At 52.9% G+C, this 22,006-nt stretch overlaps 1 long non-coding RNA gene across 1 annotated transcript in view; it reads left to right on the top strand.

Annotated features, from left to right (window-relative positions):
* LOC140691062 (uncharacterized) overlaps positions 1-16,537 on the top strand; it is a 54,807-nt gene extending 38,270 nt beyond the window's left edge. The window contains exon 3 of the long non-coding RNA XR_012066509.1: positions 16,299-16,537. This is a non-coding gene — a long non-coding RNA (uncharacterized lncRNA). The remainder of the gene's footprint in view (positions 1-16,298) is intronic.
* The last annotated feature ends 5,469 nt before the right edge of the window (positions 16,538-22,006 follow it).

A 22,006-nucleotide genomic window follows, 5' to 3' on the forward strand; every position in this document is an offset into this window, starting at 1 on the left:
GTCCTCAACAGGGGGGCCGAGTCTCAGTCAGGGCTTCTCTCCTGGAGGTTTTGTTAAAAGAAAGCTCTGCTGCTTCAGTCCAAGTCAGAACCTTTAGTGGTAAGAACGGCAAAAACTTCTTCTACCTACAGTCCAGCAAAACCCGTTAAACCGAAAAATTAAGGGACTCAGTCGTCTGTGATGTTTTTTGGCTCATGAACTGACTCAGTTTACCCTGAGCATTACTGTTTTTTTCCCTCCCACTTTTCATAGTGGAGGCTGACGTATCACTCTGTGTTTTACGTGGAGAGCCTTAATAAGCAAGAAAATAATGAGGTTTTGTTTACTTAATCATTATTAAAGTCACCGGCGTGGTCTACCGACATCTAACACGTTAAACCCCACCCTGCTGTATGCGCTCACCAGCCGTTCACATAGACCAGTCGAATAAAGCATCGGAAATGTGTAACAGATGGCCCTTTATCATGTGCCAACTGGAAATAAGGTGGTATTTACACAGAAGCTGCATATCCGTGTATCTTACATGTGAATAGAGGTTCCTCATCTTTCAGTTACAGCTTCTGAGCATCCGTTCATCGATGCCTCCCTTTAGGAAGGACTTCCTGTTGGGTATCTGCTTTGTGCAAGATTCTGTGCTGCGGGAGATTGTGTGTGTATGTGTGTGTGTGAGAAATAAGGATATATGTTTCTAGGTAAACACAGGAAAATATTTATACTCGTAGAAAGCATGTGCCTGCAATTGTGAAAGACGCCAATTTATTTCCAGATGCTCTGGTCTCAGATTCTTGTCAACTGGATAAGGAGAAATAATTTTCAAAACTGCCTTGGAAAAAAGGTTTCAGAAGACTTTGACTTTGTCCACTTGGTTAGTTCAAGACACCTGAGATACGTTTGGTTACGAAAGAATGAAAATCAAATGAAAATGCAAATATATGTAGAACATATCCGAAACAGATGATGACAAATGAATAATAAAAAAATATAAAATCAGGGTCTGATGTTACAGAAGCGCGTGCCAGCTAATCCGGAAAAATGTGTCTGTTGGGAGGAGGGGGGCCGAGGCTGGGTCTCCCAGACCCCAGCTGTCTCCCGGGTGAGCTCGGACACATCACCGCTTTCAGCCTTAGGCATATTTTAAAAATACTGATGCCTGGACCCCTGACTCAGACCAGTTGAACCCGACTCTCTGGGCGAGGGTCTAGGTGTCAGTAACGGAGATCTGCCTGGCTACGTGTCAGATGCAGCCTGAGTGGACGACGGCTGAGGTGCCGATGCCTTCTGTCCCGGGCACGCTCTCCCCGGAGCTCGGCTGGGATGCACAGTATTTTTGCAAGAAGCAGGCAAGTTCTGCCATGAATTTTTCTGTTGTGGGAGGTTAGCTGGTTTATAATTGGCTCTCATTGGCTCTCCCAGCAGCTGAAATGGTCTTTGCCTTAGCTGGGGGAGAGATGTGGCCCGACCTTTGGGAACATCAAAGGAGTCACTCCTGCAGGCTCACAGCCCTGCGGGGGGTGCCAAGAGGAAACAGCGTTTGCTGAGTCAGATTTTCATCTTTCCGCAGATCAGCGGTGGCAGTGGACTTGCAGAGTAGGGGGTGGCTGGGGAGCAGGCAGAACCTGGACTTGAAGTCTGCGCCTGCCTGGAACTTCTCCACCGCCAAGCAGAGCCGGGGAGGCTTGCTCCCGTTGGCGGTGCGGCCAGGCTCCGCTCACGTGTGTCTGAGTGTGAGCGTGCAGGGGTTCGACACGTGTTACATGCCGGGCGATTAGCACGGCCTCTGAGGCACCTGGGTTCTCTCAGACCTGTGCCCACTCTCCTCTCTTAACGACTCCTCGCGCCAAATGCATGGCGCCGTTTCTCCTTCCGTGAACGAGCCTGGTCTCTCTGTGTCTCTGGTCTGCGTCCTCCTCTGCCCCGGCAGCGCTGTGTGGACAGGGACTCGGCTCTCCTGTCAGACACGGGAGGGCTGCACACGCAGAGGGAGTGGAGCGTGTGATGAGGCAGAGCTGAGACGGGCCGTGATCTTCACGTGGCCTGCAGGCCAAGTCAGGACTGAGAGACGCAGAGACGGGAGGGAGCAGACGTGAGGACGGTTACACTGTAGGTGCGGTGGCTGGGGCGGGGGGTGGTCTTACCCCTTCTCTTGGGTGGGCCTGGGGAGGTGGAGGAAGGCGCTAAGCCTGGGCTGGGACCCCAGCGGGAGGGGACAAGCATCAGGGCTCATGTGATATGCTGGTGATCCCGAGTGGCCGGGGGCGGTGGGGGGGAAGGGAGGGGCAAGGCCAGTGGTGTCCTGTCTGAAGGCAAGTGCAGGATCAAGACGGAAAAAGCATATTTGCAATTGAATCAGGCAATGGGAACAAAGCCTGGGGTGGGCTGTGGTGTAGAGGAGTGGGGTGAGAGGTGGCACTGCCCAGAAGAGCCCCAGCCCCGAGCAGCCCAGATGCGGAATCCTCGTGTCACTGAGCAGAGGTCAGAGCGCGGGTTTGGGGTTGGATGGCTTGGGTTCAGCTCTCACCCAGCCACACGCCGACTATGGGTCCTTGGGCAGGACCTCTGGGAGCGGGTGGGATGCTGCTGGGCAGAGTCTGCCATGGGGCAGGAGGATCTGGGATGGGCAGGCTCAGGAGCCGGAGGTGAGGGACCCTGGCTCTCTGCTTAGCCATCCTCTTGGGTCTGGCCCACCCACGCGCGGCCCCCCTCTTGTTTGCACGAGGTCGCCGTCTTTCTCGAGACCAGCAGCAGAAGGGAGTGGCTCCATCTCTTGTGTCTTCACCCCGAGCTGGCTGAGAGCAGCCGTACTCTTCTCCTAGGACTGCTGGACGTGCGGACCACGGTGCACACCTGGAGGCTTAGAACAACAGACGTTTTTTGCCGCACGGTTCTGGAGACCAGAGCCTAAAGTCAGGGTACCAGCAGGCCTCTGTCCAGGCACCCCCTCTGTCCTTGCTGCTGGTGGCCCCTTCCCTGGGACAGCAGAGCTCCAGTCTGCATGTGGGGTCCTCCCTGCCCTATGTCTCTGTGCCCAGATCTGCCCTCTAATCAGGACACCAGTCACCTGGGATTAAACCCTAATGACCTGGTTTTAGCTCGACTGCTTCTGTGAAGACTCAGACTCCAACAAGGTCGCATTCTGAGCTACTGGGAGCTGGGATTTCAACATAACTCTTTTTGGGGAACACAGTTCAAGCCCTAACAAAGCGCACCCCTGAATGGAACGCTGCAGAGGAGAGACTTACAGCTGGCTTGCGTCGGCCGGGGTGGGGCTGGACACGGCGGAACTGTCTGTGCACACGCCCTACTCTCAGGTTCGGGGAGGGCCCCGGACCCAGCCCCCGCAGAGATGAGGCCCCGGAGCCTGGCCTTGGTGCATGTGTGACCTGGAGTGAGGTGCTCAGCCTGTGGAACCTTCAGCTGGAGCAGCTGTGAGAACAGCAGGCAGATGGGCGGCTCTGGAAGCTGCAGAGCCCAGCACGGAGCTGGCCCACACGCGGCCGGTGGGCGGCCCGTCACTGCTGGTGGTGGTGCTGTTAACACCTTGCTTCTGGCCCTGCTGCGGGGGCTCGCTAGTAAAGCCGGTAAGCAGTGTCACCGGGGAACAGGGCAAGTGACAGCTTTAGAATCTCTGAGTTAAGGACCTTGGGACATTCACGGAGCACCCCTGGCAAAGGTGCAGGCCCGGAGCTCTGGAGAATGCTGGGGACTGGAGGCTCTGTGCCCGGGTGACCGACATCTGTGAGTGCAAACCAGTGACCCAGGGCCAGGCGGGGAGCAGGAAGGGGCGGATGATGTGGACAAGCCCGGGTGCTGCTGTGTGCAGGCTGGGGCCGGCTGGAAGGAAATCAGGGACCCGGAGGGAGGTCCTGACAGCCCTGTCTCATTTGATGGTGCACAGAGGAAAACGCCATAACTGAGCGGAGGGGTCGCTGGGCAACGTGGGGGGCTGGCGTCCAGTCCCTGTGAAGGGCTGACTGAGCCGTCCCTCTGCCTCGAGGCATCCAAGGAGTGGAGGAGAAAACAGAGCCGAGGGGAGGGGCTCGGGTCCCATGCGCTGAGCCCTGAGCAGGAGCTGGGGTCTGGGGCAACGCCCAGGGCAGGGGCAGGAGCACAGGGCCGTGTGCTTTGCAGCACAGGGAGGGGTGCTGAGATGCGGCCGGTGAGGGGTCCAGGCTGGGCCGGATCCTGAGGGAGGTGCAGGGTGGGGATCTGGCTTTGGGCCCCACGCCCTGGAGGGGGAGGAAGCCCCCGGGGCTCTCAGAGGGTGTCGGGGCATCATGTCCGGTTCTGCCCCAGCAGACACGGTCCAGCGTCGGGGGCTGAGGACGCTGCGGTGGTTCTGGCCCACACGGATGCAGCCACAGAGACACACAGAAGGCTAAAATTGTAGATGCACATTTGGGGCTGGGGGTGGAGAGATGACGGCTTTGGAGGAATGTGCTGTAAGAATTCTGGGCTTTCTTCCTGTAGCCTGGACCAAGCTGAAGGCTCCGCAAATGTTAGAAACCGAAAAGAAATGGTTTCCAACCTTGTTGTAATACTTGGAGTGGGAAAAGGAGTGCGCGCTGTAACCACTTGGTGGTTTATCTTCATTTCCGGGCTTCAGCGTCACACTTCTGCGAGGAGCCTCGGCTTGTCGTTGGTTTACTTCTCCACCATCTCTTCTGGGGAATGATCCCCGGGAAGCAGGGACGGGGTCTGGGTCAACACACTCGTGCTGTCCAGCAGCGTTTGCAGCTGAAGATAATTCAGTGTGTTCCTTTTGGGTTGTGCAGAGATTGAGCAGGCTTTCCTTTATTCATGGAAATCGTTTCTGGCAGGGAAACAGCATTCACGTGTCAGTACGTCCACGTCCTGCAAGTGAGGACCGCGGGGCAGTGAAGGAGCTGGCACCGCAGCCCAGGGTTCCTGGGCTCCTGGGTCTGCACCAGCATCCCCTCCCGAGACAGCCGCTCCTAGACTTCGCTGCACGGTGGAGTCACGCGGACGGTTCTAAGTAATACAAATGCCCAGTGGCCACCCCCGTTGGTGGTGTTAGTGCCACTGAGGCTCATTGTCTTTACAAGCCCCTCAGCTGGTTCTGATGTGCTGCGAAGTTTGGGAGTCACCGTCCTGAGAGCTTCTCTGTGACAGGTCAAGTGAATAATGTCACTCATCTTTCAAAACACAAGTAACGAGACATATTAAAAGTCTGTACGGTACTGACTTGTGAACCGGTATCGTAAGTGGGGAGTCACAAATGTTACCACATCAGATAGTGGGGCTAGCACAGAACAGAGCAAACCAGTGTCTCAAACAGAGCCTACAACAGACCAAACCCCCGGGACGTAAGGACATAAACGTTCACAGAAATAACGAATGTTCAAAAATGAGAAATGAAGGAAGACTCCTGGGTTGCTGAGAAAGGGACCTGCTACTTAGTCGGAAATCAGATTAGATTTGGGGGATGTTGGACCCCCTCTTCACTGCCCACGGTTACGCTGGTCACCGGGGAGGACTGGTGGGTCCAGATCCGCTGGAAGTGGGGCTTGCTACCCCCTGCGCCCGGGCTGGGCAACTCGCCCAGGTGAGTCCCTGGCAGCTCCGAACACCTCAGGTCCACCGCAGGGGCCAGAGCTCTCGGGGGGACGGCAGGGCCACAGGGGCGAGGGGACGGGCCAAGGCAGCTGCCGGTGGGGAGGGATCCGGGCAGGGAGCAGGAGGAGGAAGGCCCTCAGGTGGAAGCCCGAAGGCGGTTCCAACCCTCCTGCCACAGTGACTGATTCCTCGTGGACCGTGGGGCTCAGTGTTGGAGCGTGAACCCTCGGAAAAACAGAAAGCCGTTTAGGTAGCCATTTGTCTGCCTTTTGAATGAGGATGGTCTTTCTCAGTGCTGGAGTGGTGGGAAACATCGCAGAGAAACAGATCAATTCCTGCCGACACACCATTCGGGGCTGTCAGGTTATTGAAGATTCTTAAGCAGGAGATAATGCACGTTGGTGGGGCGTGAACTGAAGCAGCCCTTCTGTGTGTGAATCTGGCAATTTGTTTCAAGAGCTTTCACGTGTTCATCCTTTGACTCAATAACTCTGCTCTTAGAAACCAGAGAATGTAATCAATGACAGGGTCAAAGATTTAAGTCCAAAGATGTTCATTCTGGGTTATTCATCATAATGAGGACACTGGAAGCACCCAAATGCCCGGCAACAGGAAGATGATTAAACGGGCGAGGGGGACCCCGTCCTACAGGACGGTTGTGTTTTACCTGCGGTGGACCTTTTGAATACTTTCCGATGGGGCAGATGCTTGCAAAAGTTAAGTGAAAAATATAGGACACGAAAATAAATTCGCCACATGGTTAGAGTGGTGCAGACAATTTTATTTATACTGCACGCGGTTGGGACTGTGAGCGATCTCCACTTTTCAAAAGCAGGAATTAGGCTTCATGTGTTACTGCTAACTGAGTCTTTATTAATAACGGTTTTTAAAAGCGCCTCTTCTTGGTTGAGGTCTCAGCGTCACGGGCCCTCAGAATGCCAGCCTGGGGCGCTGGGGCCGGAGGGAAGGCACCTCCAGGCCGCGTGCGAGAGAAGAGGGTTGCATTGTCCTCGCCGGGCCCGAGGTCTCGGCGACACCGAGCCGGGGAGGAGGGCTGTTGTCCTCGCCTCTGTGCGAGCAGACGTGCCGTAATGACACAGAGCGACTCTGAGAGAGCAGACAACACTGAAGTGGGCATTCAGCCAGCTAGACATAAACTTCCTCAGGACTGGAGGTCTTGCTGGAGGCCTGGTGTAGGCCGTGTCTGGGAGGAGAACTTTGGGAAGAGGCCAGTGAGAGCGACGGGGGGACAGGGAACTGGCGGGTGAGGACGCAGTCAGAGCTGCAGGAGCGAATCCATTGCCGGATCCACGACTGGCTGGTGTGCACCTGCCGTGTGCACCTGCCCAGGGGCGGCTCACCCACGCTCAGGCCCCCGCATGCAGGCTGCTCGGCCGCCGTCAGGGGGGCACCAAATAGCCCCAGTGGGTCCTCCCCACAGAAGGCCAGGCCTGGAGGGCTGGGCCTTGTTCAGATTCAGGTATGACCACAGCACAACCTAGTGATGTTGGAAAGGAGAGGCATAGCCAGAGATGGGAGTGCAGGGAGAGGCTGAGACGCAACGGACTCAGGTGCAGAGCGCAGGTCCCGGAACAAACGCTTCCTCCACAGTTAGGCTTTGCACTCAGTCTTTGCTCTTTTACCCTTTTTTCAAAAGTAAGTTTTTTTCCCTTGAGTATTTTTTTTTCTAAGGAAAGAAAATTCCTGGAAACAAAAGCATATTTACTCGGATTGGTACATGGCCTTGATGCATCGCTGGTTGACATTAAGAATATTCAGGGACATTTTATTTCTCCTTTGTGGAGATATGTCCCTTTTTAGAGTTTTGATATTCTTTATTAAAAAAAAAAGCCGGGAAAGCTGTGCCAGCAGCCCCTCCCGTTGTGGTAAGGTCTCTGTATTCCCAGTGCAGCACTGAGCAGTACTGAACAGCGACCTTGAAAGATTAAGGAAAGAATAACGGCTCTTACGTGCTTTCCGTGTTCCCGCAGAACGGCGCTGCCCTCTTTACGTTACGCTGCCGAGGCCAGGCCCGCTTGAGGTGTCCGGATTGTTAGATGGTCCCTGGTGTGAGTGATGCAGGACTGAAGCTTCCATGACAGGAGGCGTGAGGTGGGCCTTTGTGTGATGTGCGGAGACGGTTCAGAAACACATAATCGAACAGCCGGTGTCTGATGCGTCTCTGGCTGCCCCTGCTGGGGTTTCTTCATCGCACTTGGGGAAAGTGTGGCCTATTGGCTGCGCAGTTCGGCCACGAGGGAGGTGCTGCTCCAGGCCAAGGGCATCTTCCGGAGAACTGGGACCGGTTTGGACTTGGCGACTAGAAAGGGGACGTGGTTCGTGTCTCAGTGTCTCGTTTGCCTCTCCCCCGGACTCCCGCAGGCACGAGGACCTGCGTCAGCCAGGGGACAGCAGGGAGGAGGGAGGGGGTAGGGATCAATCTGTTCTGATGTCTGTCTCACTGATCTTGGAGCAGGGAGATGGTGTCACCTCTGAGCCCATGTGTTCTTGAATGGAGAGCGCGTCCTATTAAAGAATTAGTCTTCAGCATTCTGTCAGTTAGGGCCTCCAGATCTGGCTGAGTAATTAAATGCCAGCTGACAGTAAATACCAAACTGCTTGGGCGCCACAGTGAGGTACAGACAAGTGCGTCTGTGTGATTGCTTTGGTAATTTGCTTTTTAATCTTTAATACCAATTAAATGCAGGGGAGCCGCAGGATGAGTGTTGCCCAGATGACACAGCCCATCGCCGACGCCCTGAGCGTCCAGCACTGGTTTCTGGGCTCCTGTGACTGGCCAGGTCCTGGGGGACGGGGGGTCTGACCGGCAGTGACCGGTGGCCCCTGTGCGGCCAGCAGGCGGAGAAGCCCCCGCCCTCAAGGCCTGTGTCACTTGCCTTCCTGGTACTTGCCCCCTCGGTTTCCCCAGCATCGCAGTGTGTCCAGTTTAAGGCCTGATTTTTTTTAACCTTCTTGCTTTGGGGCAAGAGTGGGGGAGGAGGAAGGGCAGCAGCGCTCACTGGGCACCTGCCAGGTGCTGTTCTGAAGCCGAGGCTGCTCTGTGGTGGCTCCTGCCAAGACACCAGACCACAGGCTCCTGGCCCCGAGACCAACCCCAGAGGAGCTGAAGGGCGGGTGTCCTCAAGCAAGGGTGCCCTCCTGGCCACCCCAGGGGCCTTTGGCAGCATCTGGAGGCCTGTGCGATGTGTGGGCGGTGAGTTGTTTATTATCTAAGGAGTGTCTCCTGTTACTCTTGCTTCTCTGGGGTCGACAGAAGGTAAACTCTTGACCGAGGTGGTGGTTTGAGGAGCAGCGGGCGGCTGACCGCAGTTGACCGTCCCTGAAGTCGTCCAGCGTGGACGTCATTCACCAGAGCCGGTTTGGCTGGCGTTCCTGGGGCTCCGGCTCCCCGCACCCGTGTCTGGTGGAGGAGCTGAAGCCCTCGGGGGTCACTAGCCAGAGAAGGGAGGCGTTCGAGAAGTGTACTTGTTTGCAAAGAACGGTGGTGTGGTGCTTTTCAGATTTCATCTGAAGCAGAAGTCTTAAAACATGGAGACCAAGACTTTATTTTTAAAAAAAATGTAAGGAGGGAAGTGATTTGGTTTATTTATTTATTTTTAATGGAGGGACGGGGGATTGAACCCAGGACCTCGTGCATGCTAAGCACACACTCTACCCCGACCTATACTCTCCCCCTAGACCAAAATTTTAAAATGAGCCTAATAAATACACTAAAAGAGGCAAAGAGACTTAAAACAAGAACCAGAAAGCATAAAATGGACAAAGCAAAACTCTAGGTGTAAAATATGTAACAGTGGAATAATGTGGGGCTATTTAGCAAAAAGCATGGAAAGAGCCGAGGAATGAGTTAGTGACTGGGAATCCCAGATTTAGGAAATTTCTGGGGAAAAAAGACAAAGAATTACCAAAGCTAAGAGAGATGGGAAAAAGAATTAGCAGAGTGACAGTCCAGTCCCTAGGGGTACCGCAGAGGAGATCAAAGGACTGGAGAAATAAAAATAGAAAAGAGACACTCCTCGGGGAAGCGATGGATACCAAAAAAAAAAAAAGAAAAAAAAGGAGAAAGATGACAGGAGCTCACGTAGGGCCAAAGGGGAGGGATAAGGCAAGACCCAGGCCTTGTTCATCACAGAGGGAAGTGGTGACTTTTCAGCGGGGGACCTAGAAGACACCCCCCCTTAACCTAGTGACGCGTCCATAGTGTTTACTCCGGACCCGGTGCAGTAAGAAGGTTCCGTCACCTCCATGGTACTCTTCCCAACCTCAGCCTGATCATTAGAGGGCACCCAAGTTGAGGGCGGCCTACAAAATGCCTGGCTAGTTGTCTTCAGAAGTGTCAGGGTCACGAGGACAGTGGGAGACACAGATGGAAGGAGACCGTGGAGGCAGGGCAGCGGTGGGTCCTGGGTTGGATCGGAACAAGGAGTGAACATTAGACGAAGAGTTAACGACAGGTGAGCGATGCCCGTGGTTTACGTACCAATACTGCATCATTGTTAACAGATCAGTTTTGTCAATTTTGCTAGGTTCCTGGACCGTGTTGCCTTTGGGGGGAACTAGGTAAAGGGAACAGACAGTTTTCTTTGCTATCTTGGTAATTCTTCTGCGAATCTAACATGCTTTCAAAATAACAAGCCGAAGGAACGCTGACTCTTCATCTCCAGGGTTGGAGCATTTGGTGACACGCTCATTATCGGAGGAGAGCCCCAGTGCTCCATGTTCTCCCCAGCACGTGGTCTGGACTTCTTTGCAGTTTTGGGCGTTCTGATGGGTGAGAGGGCGTCTCGCTGTGGTCCTGGCTGGCGATGCCCTGCCGTGCTTGCTTCAGGGCATCTTTTCACGCGCTTCCTCGACATCCACTTAACGAAGTGTCTGCTCAGATGTTCTGCCTGTTTTGGGATTCCTTTTGTGCGTGCTTTGAGGATTCGTTATATTTTCTGGAAACACACCAGAAATGTGATGTGCAGATATTTTCTCTGACTTTTTTTTTTGTGGTAAATCCCTAAACTTCTAAAGGAAAGATAGAATGCAGTTTGGGCTACCTTGGGCTGGGCAGAAAGTTTTCTAATGTAACACACCGAAAGCACAATCCATAAAGTGAAAAATTAAGAAGCGAGACTCCATTGAAATCAAAGTCTAACGTGTTCTTCTGGTCTTAGTGTTTGGGGTAATGCTGGCTGCAGATAACTTGCAAGCGTTTAGTTCTCTTCTGCTTCCCGGTAGAGGTTGTGTAGAAATTGGTACTATCTTTTCCTTAAATGTTTGGTAGAATTTGCCAGTGAAACAACACGGGCCTGGAGTTTCCTTTTTTGGGAAGTTTTAACTACAGATTTAATTTCACGAATGGACAGAGGGCTGTTCAGGTTGTCTGTTCCTTGTTGAGTGAGCCTTGGTGGGTTACGTCTTTCAAAGAGTCACTCCGTTTCATCTGCGACGTCAGATCTGCTGGTGTGAAGTTGTTCCTAACATTCTCTCAGCATCACTTCAGTGACTCTGCAGGCGGCGACGGTGGCCCCGCTTTCACTCCTGGTGTCGGTAATTTGTGTCTTTTCTCTTTCTCTGATTGGTCAGTCTGACTGGACAGGTATTGATTTTATTGATTTTGTCCCTAAAATCCAGTCTGGGGTTTTACTGATATTCCTCTATTGTTTCCGTTTTCAGTTTCATCGATTTCAGCTGAGAACTGTATTTTCTCTTTCAGTCTTGCTTTGGGTCTGACCGGCCCTTCTTCAGCTGGAATCCTGGGTGATCTGAGGTCTTTATTCTTTTCCAGTATAAGTGTTTAATGCTATAAACTTCCCCCGAAGCACTGCTTTAGCTGGACCTTGCAGATTATGATATTCTGTGCTTTCGTTTTCATTCCACTTTAAATATCAGAAACATTTTCCTGGAGACTTCCTCATTGCCTGGTAGGTTATTAGAAGTGTGTTGTTTAGTTTCCCTATATTTGGATATTTTCCGGTGATCTATTATTGATTTCTGGCTTAATTTCTTTGTGGTCTCAGACTGTACTTCGTATAGTTTCTATTCCTTTAATTTTTTAAAGCATCATTTTATGTCCAAGAATGCAGTGCCTTTTGGTGAATGTTCCATGTAGATTTTAGAAGAGTGTGGGCAGTGTGTCAGTTTGGTCAGTTTTGGTTTATGATGTTGTTCTGGAGTTTCATATCCATAGCGGTCTTACGCCTTCTGGTTCTCTTAATTAATTAGAGAGTGATGAGGATGCACTGCAGTCGTGGATTTGGTTACTTCTGTTTCAGTTACGTGAGCTTTTACTTCCTGTATTTTGAAGCTCTGTTGCTGGCTACGTACATAGTTAGAATGATTACTTCTTTGAGAACTGAACCCTTTGTAATTGAGCCATGTCCCGATTTACCCCAATAACATTCCTTGTTTGTGAGTCTGTCTTGGTATGAAAACAGCCACCCTGGCCTTCTTTTGGTTAGCGTTTGCCTGGTGTGCAGTGAAGAGTTAACAGGGCCGGCCCGAGGCTGCTCTCCTTGGAAAAGCCACTCTTGGCTCAAGTGGGAATTTGGGTTTTGCAGCTCTTCCCACTGTTTCCTTGCTGGTAAGGGAGGCTCGCTATGCCTAGGTGTTTGCACGAGCAGTGTGGTTCAAGCCGTACACCTGCCTCTGTCCGGGAGCTGGGACTTTGTACACGCAGGCAGAGGCGCCTGCACGACCAGCCCCGGCTAAACCTTCAGTTCTGAGTCTGTGGGGCGGCGCTGGGCAGAACTGCAGGCGTGTTGCTGCACTTTGTGGGGGGCAGTGGGTAGAGCGTGCCGGGGAAGGAGGGAGCGTACGGTGGCCTGACGTGGGTTCCCCTGGACTCCACCTCCGTCTCTTCCTCGTGACCGTGCATCCCCACCACCCACCGTGACAAGCCTTAGCTGTGGGTGCAACAGGGTCCCTCAGCTAGGCTGAGTCCCTGAGTCCTTCCAGCAAGCCTCCGACGTGGTGGCGTCTTGGGGACTAGGCCACGTGCTCCATCGTTTTCACCCTTTATTGTTGCCTGTACACTGTTTTCTTTTGAGCAACCTTTTGTCTGGAGATAAATGTAGATTTACATGCAGTTTGTAAGAAATAATACAGAGAGGCACCGTGTATTCTTCCCCAGGTTCCCCCCATGATAGCGTCTTCTAGAGCTACAGAGCAGCATCGCAGCCAGGGTGCTGGTGCGGACACAGGCGACACACAGAGCAGCCCGTCACCACAGACCTCCTGATGCCAGCCTTTCCTAGCCACGCCCACTCCCCTCCTGTGACCACCTCCTCCTTAACCCCTGGGGACCACCGGCCTGCTCTCCGTTGCTGTAACATTTGTCATTTCAAAGCCGTTACGTAAATGGCATCATCCAGTACGTGAGACTGACTCCTGAGACTGGCTGCTGCTTCTCACGCAGTGTATGTGTTCGTGGTCTGCCCCTTTGTTGCTGGGTGGTCCTCCCTGATGTGGGCAGGGGGCCCGCCCTGTTTTCTCAGGTGTCGGGGGCATCTGGGTTGTCTGCGGGTGGGGACTGTTACGGAAAATACTCCTGCACAGGTGCTTGTGCAGACACGAGTCCTTGCTTCTCTGGGGTGAATGCCGGAGAACAAACGCTGAGTCATGTGGTAGCAGCATGTTTAGTTTTTCCAGAAACTACCAAGCGTTTCCAGGGTGGTGGTACTGCTTCACGTTTCCTCCAGCGGTGAGTACGTGAGTGACGCAGCTTCTCTGCATTCTCACTAGTGTGTGGCATGGTCACTTTTTATTCTTTTTAAAACTTGAAGTACGGTCAGTCACAGTGTGTCCGTTTCTGGTGCACAGCATGGTGTTCCGGTCATACAGGTGTGCACGTGTTTGTCTTCACAGTCTTGTCATTGTAAGTTACTATAAGATATTGAATATAGCTCCCTGTGCTCTACAGAAGAAAACTTGTTGTCTGTTTATTTTGTGTATGGTAGTCAGTGCCTGCAAATCCTGAACTCCCAGTTCTGTACGCCCAGTGTCTGGAAGGAATGTGAGACACTTTTGAGGACAGCTGTAGGAACTTCCTGGTTCTTTGACCCGGATTTGAGCCAGGATTTTATGACTTGTCTCTGTCATTTCTTCTTGCTTTGTTTCATTTTGTTTTTGTTTTTTGTTTTTTATTGAAGTATAGTGAGGAGTTGTCCCTGCTATTCATTTTGGCCGTTCTGACGGTGTCTAATGTAGGACTAACTCCTCGTGGTTTCCAGCTGGGTCGACCTGGTGGTTGGCCACGCTGAACAGCTTTTTAAGTGCTTCTTTGCAGCATCCTCTTCAGTGAGCGATCTCGTCACTTTTGGGGGCCCCTTTTCTACTTGGATTGTTTGCTTTTTCACTGTTGAATTTTGAGTTCTTTATATATTCTAGGTACTAGTCCTTTGTCAGATACGTGGTTTTCAAGTGTTTTCTCTCCGTCTGTAGCTTATCCTTTATGCTTACTAACAGGACCTTTTACAGAGCAAGTTGACTAGCTTTCCAGGCCTGCTTTCTTTGTTCTCTCTCTCTGGGATCCCAGCAACCAAACGTTAGATTTCTTATTATGGTTCCACAGATCACCGAGTCTTTCTTTTTCTCTCAGTCTGTTTCGTCTTTGTTGCTCAGATTGAGTGACTTCCATTGTTCTGTCTTCCAATTTGTTTGTTCTTTCCTCTGTCTTTTATATTATATTCTTAAACCTGCCCACTGAACCTTCCCCCTGGTTATCCTGTTTTTTAAGTTCTGAACTTTCCATCTGGTTCTTCTTCGTATCTCCAAGTTCTCTGCCAAGACTTTCCATTTCTTTGCTGAGGCTTCCTGTTTTTTCATTTGTTTAACTGGCTTTGCGGTTGCTTGCTGAAGCATTTTTACTGCGGTCGCTTCGAGGTCTTTGTCAGACAATTCTGACATCTCTGTCATCTCAGTGTGGGTCTCCGTTGATCATCTTTTTAAACGCAGTTTGAGGTTTTCCTGGTTTTTATATGATGGTGATTTGTTAATTGATTATTATGTTATGAGACTCTGGATCTTATTTAAACCTGTTTTAACTGGCTTTTTCTGACACTGCTTCAAAGGGGAAAGAGACAGTTGCTGCATTACTGCTGCCGAGTGTGGGCAGATGTCCAGGTTTGCCATCCAGCCTCCACGGACTCTCCAGACAGGACTGTTCATCATGGCTGGGCCGGCGTGGAGTTCTGCTCCCCGCGGGGCCTCCGCCGACGCTTCAGTGGACATGGCCTCGTCACTGCTGGGTCTTCAGACACCACCCCAGTGAAGATGGGCAGCGAGGCCTGTGACTGAGGGGTCGGAGTGGAAGCCAGGCTCCCCACACGGGAGGAGCCAGTCCTGACTCCCTGCTTGGTCTCGAGACCAGCTCAGCAGGCTTTAGGTGGCTTTGCACAGCCCGGGAGGGAGGAAGTCTGGGCTCCCCACTGGCCCTTTGCACAGCCACACCTCTTCTGTGATGCTTGCTTGGAGCGGAGCACGTGCTCCGAAGCACTCTGTCTCGCTGGCTGCCCTTCCTGTCCCAGGGAGCAGGTGTCTGCTGGGGCCGGTCCTGTCTGCACCTGTTGGCGTCCGAGGTTGCTGGCCTCTTCAGCTCTAAGTCTGGGACCCATCAAGCTGGAGGGAAACCTGGGGAGCATGCCGCAGGGGTCTTCGTGGTTCTCCAGGTACCTCGTGGTCTGCTTCCTCTCCACCAGTCAGAGTTTTCTAATGTTCACTTTACTTACAGTTTCCAGGGCTGAGTGAGAGGAAGAGGGAGAAAGTAATGTAAACATGATGGATTTTGGGCAGGAGATCAGGGAACCTAAGAGTAAGCTAAAATTCCTGTTTAATTTGGGGGGAAATAATATTTTTTAAAAAGGTAAGAGTAGATTAAAATACAAAAAAGGTGGGCTAAACTAAAAAAGTAAATAATATGGTAGGAATGGGTTCAAACATATTAATATTGCAATAAAGATAAATAGACTAAACTCACCATTCATAAGGTAAGCCTTGATATATTGGATTAGGAAATATCCAGATAGAGGCATAACTGCAGAATTTCCCTCTGGTTCAAATTTTCCTGGTAGAAGGTTCTTTTTACTGACCAATCTTTACAGGACGTAGACATTTCCTAGTGCAACATTTTCTTTCCAATGTTGTAATGGGAAAAACTGTATTTATACCCACCAAGCTCAACTCAATTTTAGCAAAAACGATTTCAGGGAAAATAACAAGTTATGTTCTAAATACAATTGGTGAAATCATGTGTAGAGATCTCGGAAATCTTGACAAGTGTTAGCAAGGAGGATGTTGTCTTGGAGTTTGCTGAAAGGCGTCTCGGAGCCATTCTCAGTTGAGCAGTTCTCTGCCATTGTGCACTTGTTCTCAACGTGCTTCCAAAGTGCTTTCATACTTAGCTTCATGTTGTAAAACACGTCCTCAAGAAAGTTGAGAAAATGTGGAAGAAAATTGCAAAAAGGGAAGCGAAGTGAGGAAGAAAAATGGTAGAGATGCCGCTGCACGGGAGGACACGTTCGTTACTGCCGCGCTGACTTCTGGTGGTTGAGAAGGAGCATTTAAAATATTTTATGATCTAGTAAGTTTGCTACTGACATGCGGGTAGTTTGCCGTGCTTGTGTATGTTCTAGGAAACAGACTGGGGGTTTTGACTGAAGTGTGGTGGATTATTGGAAAAATAAAATATAGCCGATGAGGCGTCTGATTATTCTCTTCAGGTAAGAAGCCTGAATGTCAGGAGCAAACTGTGGTCCTTGGATGGGTGTTACCGATGCAAAGATGGAACGCGGAAAGCTGCATGAAGGCACATCAGTTAGGGCGGCCACCTCAAGATGAGATACACAGACTTCAAGACATTTCTAAGAAGGGTGTGGAGAGTCACTGCGTAATGAAACTGTCCATTTCCCCAAGAGGATGTGGCCATCCTGTGTGCATCTAATAAAAATCCTTCAGAATCGATTCAGTAAAAATTGACGGAGCTGTGGGAAGAAATTGGTAAGTCCACCTTCCTAGTGGGAGGTTTCTGCATACGTCTGTTCATAATTGGTAGGTCAGGTGGGGAAGAAGCAGCAGCAAGTATGTGATTTCAGCCAGACAGTTAATGAGTTCGGAATAGGACGCTGTATTGTCTCTGCCTTACTGTTTCCAAAGGGTTGCTCTGCCTCTTCTCGAATATTCTCAGGCGTTGAGATTTCAACATCTCCTTCCTTGGTGAGAAAACTCCTCCGTGTCTTGTGTCTCTGCCTTGTCCCCCTGTGGTTCACATCCACTGTTCCTTAATTCTGCTCCATTAGATCATGTAGGAAAAGACAGTTTCCCTGCACGTGATGTGGACCAACACGTTTGGAGCTAACATTTTTGTAGGGTATGAGGGAAGCGTCTAAGCATGTGCTTTTTCACATCCAGTTGTCCCAGAGCCATTTGTTGGAGAGAGTCCTTCCCCCAGCGAATTTCCTTGGCACTGGTGTCAAAACCACTAGGTTATAAACATAAGGTTTGCTTCTGTTTACTTCTGTTCCATTGTTCTGTGTTCCTCCCGGATGCAAGTACCACGCTATCTTGATAACTGAGGCTTTATGCAAATTTTGAAATCTGGAAACGTGAGTGCTCCAACTTTGTTGTTTTTTGAAAGTCTTGCTTTGGACTTGCTAGATGTTTTGCATTGCTATGTGAATTTTATAATCTGTCAGTTTCTGCAACAAAGGCTGCTGGAAGTGGGGTGGCTGGTCACCCAGCAGTAGGGACCTGAGCGGTTCTGTCACTCAGAGTCAGTTTATCCTGTGCTGATGTCCAGGCCGCTCCCCATGAACTGCTTCAAAGACGTCTCTCCTACCTCACACGTGGGTTTCTTTCCCTTTCTCTCCTTTTTTTTTTTCCCTGTTTGGCCTCATATGAGGTATTTCACGTTTTTTGTCTATTATGTTTTATATGATGGAGTTTTGCTCTTAATTTCGGCCAGTCAGTTATCAATTGTATCACCCAGTTCCTCTAGGGCCTCTCAGCTGGGAGTCATTTACGGACTCAGTAGCCACACTTCTGCGGGACATTAGGCAAGAACAGAATAGAATTGTTGAGCAGACCAGGAGAGAGGCCTGGGCCCAGGGTGGGCCGTAAAGTCCAATCTCCGGGTGACTCGGGCTGACTGCCTAAAACGATCCTGTAGAAATTGTACAGAACTACTGGGAGCGACATTGTACCCGCGGGGGCAGCTGAGGGCTACGGAGGACGCTCTCTGTCTCTGCAGGAGCGGAAGGCCACCCCTCCTGCTGATGGAGGAAGGAGACGGGCCTGGGCCCTGCAGCCTCCCCTCAAGATAACGCAGGGCGAGGGCTCCAAGGAAAGGGGCACGTCTTTCCTGGAAACGTGCGGGGCCTCAGAGGACGGAGCTGCACCCTGGGGGAGAGCCGGTGGGAAGCTGACGCTCCCGGTGGGAGAAAGGCCCGGCTCCCCGAGCGAGAAAGACCGCCTGGGAGACGCAGGCTGTCTTTTCGTAGCTGAAATTATATTAAGGGAAAAAGACATTCAAGAGAGAGAAACCGACCTGTGCAACAGTGAGAGGAGAGAATTAATGCCGACTCTGCCCTGGCTGGACGCCGGGCACGTTGGCAAGAGAAAGATGGCGATGTGGACAATTAGGAATAATGAAGACCTTGAGGAGCCGGCTGCCAGCAGAAACGGGAGATACCTGGGAAGTGAGACAGAAAATCTGAGCCTGTGACGAGCTTGCTTCTGTGCTGTCACTGAGCCTCACCCTGCCCCTGCCTCGCTCGCCCATTTGCAGTGAGAGCATCCCGCAGACTCCGTCTCCTGGACGGGCCTCCTCACACCTCACTTGCGGGGTTGCCTCTGCAGGGTGGAGAGGGGCGGCGATTACTGAGAAGCGCAGGGGCGGGGGAGAGGACATCTGGGTGTCTCACCGGCAGTGCGCTCTCATGAGACCCTCACCGCGGGCACCCTCATCCACAAGGTTATCTGACCAGCATCCTTCCCCCGCTGGTGGTACCACACCCACAGCCCCTCCTGTGGGGGACTGCCCCTTCTCCGTCCCACGTGCTTTTGGTGGGGCTGACAAAGTCCACCCTGCTTTGCCGAGTGTAGGGGGGACTCTTAACCCAAGCCCGGGGAGCCTGCAGCGGATGACCTTCCTCAGACTGAGGGAAGGCGAGGACGCAGGGGTGGTCGGGTGGGGCCGTGTCGGAGCCACACCAGCCACACGCCAGGTCACTGCGCTGCCTCCTGGGCCTCCCAGGGCTTGGTTTAGGGGCGATGCCGGCATCCTTCCAGTGAAGGCTTTTTCTCTTAAACTTAAGGCAACAAATGTCTATTTGGTAGTTTTTAACCAAGGCAGGTTGTGGGGCGTCAGAGAAGAGGACGTCCCAGTGACGGAGAGAGAAAGCCTCGGGTGGAGACACAGGAGGCGGCCACGGCTGTCGAGGTCCCGGCCCGCGTGTTGGTGCTGGTGTCACCGTGGGCCCTGCAGCGATCGCTTTTCTGCTCTGAGCCGTGGCTTCCGCGTGGGTAGTCCCAGCTCAGCGGCTGTCTTCCAGGGGTATTTTTAGAGTAAATAAAACGCTGTGAAGTGCTTTGATGATTTTAGGAGAACGATTAAAAATTAATCCACGATGGCTTGCAAATCTGGGCCCAGCCCCCCCGCCGGCCCCCCTGGCGTCTCAGAGAGTCCGATGGTCACTCCGGTGAGAACCAGGCTTCCCTGCGTTCCTTACTCTGTGACGCGCGTCCCACCGAATGGCCATTGTGGGCTAGAAAGGAAGGAAAGGGCACAGAGACAAAACCCCTTTGCAGCCAGTTAGTTATTCTGCTTGTTTGAGAGGGAAGTGGGCGGGGACCTTTAAAACCAAATAACGAAAATTTTTAAAGGAACGAAGCCGGCACATTTCCATAGAGCAAACGTGCTGGACGGGGAAGAAGCAGAAGGAGCCTGAAACTTCTCCAAATCTGCATGTTCTTAAATAGGGGATGAGAAAAGCAAACACTCCAACACAAATAATTGCAGTATTTTAATTGCATTTCTTCAGGGCTTATACGCTAAAAAAAAAAACATATGGAAGATGAAGTCAGAGCGAGTAAGCGGCAAGGAGCCTGCCAGACCCCACTCTCCCTGGAGCTGTGTGAGGACGGAGAGGGCGGAGCAGGGTCGCTCACCGGTTTGATCACAGGCGTGGCTTCAAGAAGGGATTCCAGCTCCTCCTCTGTTCTCCGTGCGTCTGTCTGTCACTAACCCCCCTGCCCGCTCACTCCCTGGCCCAGCCCCCGGCCTGCCGTAGGGTGTTTAATAAGCACCTTCCAGGCATCTCACAGGTCCCCTGGGTCACAGATGGGCAGGGATGGGCGGGCGCAGGGACAGACGGGAAGGAAGGACCGTGAGACACCAGGCTCTGCTGGGTCCACCTCACCTGCTCACTGCAAGCTGCCCAGCGAAGCCGCAGCCATGGGAGAGCCACCCCCGGGAGGGTCGCGGCTGCGGAGGCGCTGTCTGCCCTGCTGGTGGTGTGAGCCTGGGAGCCGGGGAAGCAGGGCTGTGGGGGCGGGGGCGGGGCAGCGATTACGAGAAAACCTGAGAGGACAAGGACGTCACTGCACATCTTCCAGTTCATTTTAAAGCATGACGAGTTGCTGGACCTCACACTCCCCTCCCTGCACAGACGCAGACCCGGCGTCTAGGCACCAAGTCCGCACAAGAGCACCTCCAGGTGCTGGCTGTTTTCACAGGAGTGTGTCTCCCCCCCCCACCCAGCCTGAGCCGGGACCGTCTTCTGTGCGGAGTGGAGCGTTCAGCCCGGGCTTGGACGTGAGCGCCCCTGCCGGCTTCGTCCTCTCTGTGCCCGTGGCGCCAGCAGCCCCCTCTCTGCTTTACTGTCCGAAGTCCTTTTCCTCCTGACTGTCTCTTACTCCTTCATTGTCTGAAGTCCTCAAGTCCTATGGGTTTTGAAAGTTGCTCTGAACCCACTATGTTCTTTCCTTTCCGCTTCTGCTGTGTGTTCTGGCTCCACACCGGGGTCACCGCCATCCTCTCTCTCCGATCCCCCCCACCCCGCTATCTCCCCCCGCTCCCCGCTTAGTCTTCTTGAGAAGAAGTTTATTGCACCTGGCGCTCCCTGCTGCTGGTCAGTGAGGCCGGTCTATGCAGCCAGTGCTGGTTCCAGACGTCCCTGACGTCTGCGGGGTTGTGCCTGCCCTTCCCCTGACCTGCGGCCCGTCTTCTCCGGCTTTGTTGACCCCCATCCCCACCACAGGGCACACGGTGCCAGGGCCGTCCCAGCCAGTGCTGGCATTCAGGCTCCACGATGTCCTCTTTTACCTGGTAGCCTAGCGATCTGTCCCAGCCACAGCATCCTCTGATCTCGACGGCACATCCTCTGATCTTGGCGGCGCGTCCTCTAGTCTTGGCGGCGCATCCTCTGATATCGGAGGCGCATCCTTTGGTCTTGGCGGTGGGTATTTTTGTGTTGGGATTTAACGTCCATGGTCAGGCACAGGTGCCTGGTCATTTCCTGCGGTTTCTTCCCGGACACAGCCGTGCCCCTCTCATGAGCAGGGACCAGCCGTGTGGCACTGCAGCCCTGCAGCAGCCTGTGTTTTGCTCCCTTCTTCTGGGCGGGTGTCAGGTGGTGAGTGATCTTGCAGCCGCCCCATCCCCTAGATCCATCTGCCAGTGAGACGCAAGGTCAGGCCCTGTGCCACCACTTACCAGAAGTCATGCAGCAATGATGGGGATGTTTACACGGCAGGTGTCATGAAGGTTCAGGGATGGTCTGTGCACTGTCCCCAGGACAGTTCTTGGCCCCTCAGTTACCCACACATGTTAGTTCTCATCCCTCTGGGGACAGCAGAGCTTTTCCTTGGGCAGCTGCGGTCGGATGCTCCCCACTCGCTACCTGCACAGTGTTGTCTGATGAGGACAGAGGAACGCAGAAAACCACACGGCCTAGGTTCCAGTTTTACTTGGAGCTGAGATCACAGGACTCCAGGGGCCCACTCCTTGGTCGAAGCACGTGGTACGTGGAACCTGATGGAGCCATCTGGTTGCGGTCCGCGACGCGGTCCCTCCCGGTCGAGGCTGTGGAGTGGCTCTTGGATGAGCTCCCGCCCTGTTCACGGCTTTCTTGCCTGCTCGCTTGCGTGTGATCACGGAGCATGGAGTGGCCCTCGTGAACCTGGAGTCCGTGCCAGGCTGAGGAGGCAGTATGGCAGATTGAAGGGGGAGCGTGGGGGGCTCTGGGCGGTGGGGGGGTGTCTCTGCTTCTGTGCAGCAGAGCAGAGTCGCCCTCTGTCTTTGCACCTCCCGCGTCTCTTCCTCCTGCCTTTGCACCTCCCGCGTCTCTTCCTCCTGCCTTTGCCCCGCTCACCCCACCCACCCCATCCTGGAGGCCCGGGTCAGCAGGAGCCTCGGGGACCCTGTGTGGCC

This window comes from Vicugna pacos, chromosome 33 (genome assembly GCF_048564905.1).
Source record: "Vicugna pacos chromosome 33, VicPac4, whole genome shotgun sequence".
Taxonomy (NCBI): Eukaryota; Metazoa; Chordata; class Mammalia; order Artiodactyla; family Camelidae; genus Vicugna; species Vicugna pacos.